The sequence below is a fragment of the Opisthorchis viverrini genome (genome assembly GCF_000715545.1).
Source record: "Opisthorchis viverrini unplaced genomic scaffold opera_v5_5, whole genome shotgun sequence".
NCBI classification, from domain to species: domain Eukaryota; kingdom Metazoa; phylum Platyhelminthes; class Trematoda; order Opisthorchiida; family Opisthorchiidae; genus Opisthorchis; species Opisthorchis viverrini.
Window position 1 is genome coordinate 3,857,057 of NW_008751661.1, and position 2,321 is coordinate 3,859,377.

Genomic DNA, 2,321 nt, shown 5'->3' on the forward strand with positions numbered 1-2,321 from the left:
ACTCATTAGCAATATGCTACTTATGAAACCCAAGAATGTTTCCAACCTGAGATATTCGGGTCGTTGGTTTAAACACTTAACCATTCAACCGAGAAAGGTTGATCAGCAAACACGTCCTAAAATGTTTTTGATTTTCTGCTTAGGTTAATTACTCATGCTAGTTGACAGCCTACCTTGCACAGCGCATTTCGCCCCAACATGGGTAAGCTAGAAATAGTCCGAAAAGTTTTATTCTTTACTTGATAAGGAAATCCATTGACTGGGGTTTCCGAACGGCTGGGTTGAAAGCCGTTAATCTTGACCTGTGAACCATAGGGTGGTATGCTGCAGTCGTCTGCGTCACTGAATCCTGTTTGCCAATCAGATAACGAATGGCATTCATGAACCAGAAGTATCAGCTCCGGTGCCTAGTTGTCCCAATCCTCACTTCTCTTCGTCCTTATTTTCCCTACTGCCTATGAACAGAAATGGAACAGCTAGAAATAATGTAAATTAGACGCACAGTTTCTCAGGTGAAGAATTGTGGGGAAACCGTTTTGATTCAGTAATGGTTAGAAGCATCACAGTTTTACAAAAAACCACCTATCTTGCTGACAGGAGCCTAATTGGAAAGGGAAGAAATGTGACGCAGATTCCTTCAGTCCAAAAATCCAACCTAGTCAAACTTCATGTGTTGAGCTCGCATGTCTCGATCGTATGAATGGAGTGTACTTCAGAGATGTAGGCGAAACCAGCATATGTCATAAGTGCTTTACGTACCTGATTCCTTGTGAAAAAATCAACTTTCAACTCAATTAGAAGTAAGAGGTGGAAATCACACAAGTTTTCTCATGATCTCTTTTTAGTCAACCCGGAGCAGTTCACATACACCGCTCGATTTCCGTGACCTATGCGAAAGGTCATCCGGCCTGGTAACAGTGTTCGTGTCAGAGGTCAGCATAAGGTTCCTTCAACCTGGTTACTAAATCAGTTATGCTGAGTTAACTTACAGTGACCTGGTTACGCAACTGCACAGCTGTTTTGTCAGCAGATGTCTTGTCAATCTGCAAGTGATCGATGTGCATGCTTGCCGCTCATGATTGTGATCCATTCCCGGGCTTAATTTATCCACTTCGATAAAAACACAAAAACACAGAGAAAACATCGTGGTACATTCAGCAGAGGCAGAAATACGATCAAGTTTTTGTCAGTCCATCTACTTAAGTTGAAGAGTCACACTGTTACAAGACAATCCATAAACAATTTCTTCATACCTCATATAAGTACTGCTAAGACTTGATCCCAGAACTGCATTCATCCGGAAGCTATGTAACGATGACTGACAGGATGTATATTGTCTGTTTTGTCACGGAATGGCCTATCCTAAGGAAATTAGTTATTTTCATAAAGGAAACTACTCACAAGGTTGCTGAAAACTCCTTGACAGCCCACAACCGGTTTCATCCTTCTTGGGGCTCATCAGGTAGGCGCAGTCCCTGAGTTTGCGTCAACCTCATGTTATACTTGAACCCAAATTGGACCGTTTTCGAGAAATACACTAATTTGCAAATCACTATGGTTTTCACGAGAGACTCAACTGAATCTCTCGTTTATGATATTCTACAACTGAATGTGCTACACACAGGCTGCCTCATGTTTCAGTTGTCACGATATTCGAGATATCGCAGTATATTTTCGTATATCCCCAAAAAACAGTCTAATTTGGGCTCAAATAGACACAAGGTTGACGGAAACTCGGGGACTGGGCCTCTCTGATGAGCCCCAAGACGGACGAAACCGGTCGTGTGCTGTCGAAGAGTTCTCAGCAACCTTGTGAATAGTTTCCCTTATGAAAATATACTGCGATATCTCGAATATCGTGCCAACTGAATCATGAGGTGGCCTGTGTGCAGCACATTGAGTTGTAGGATATCATAAACGAGAGATTCAGTTGAGTCCCTCACGAAAACCAAATTGATTTGCAAATGAGTGTATTTCTCGAAACTAGTTCTTGATTTTTACCTTCACGTTTTCGTGACCAAAAAAGCTAGAGTTCCAAATGATTGCATACGGAAGGGCTTTTACTTACTCATCATCATCATCATCAATGACAGCAACATCAGTGTTGGCACTGATGCTTCACTGCCGTACAACCATAACTTTCGCCTAGTTACATATAAGTATATATAATTGTATTAAAAGCCCTACAGTGAAGAGAAGAGAAAAAGAGTGGGTAAGGGAGGGGACCTAGTGCTGGCCTATGTCAAGCATACTGAGGTGCCTACACCTCCAACCGCTCAATCAGACAATCTGGAAAGAAACTGACAACACGAACGCCACTG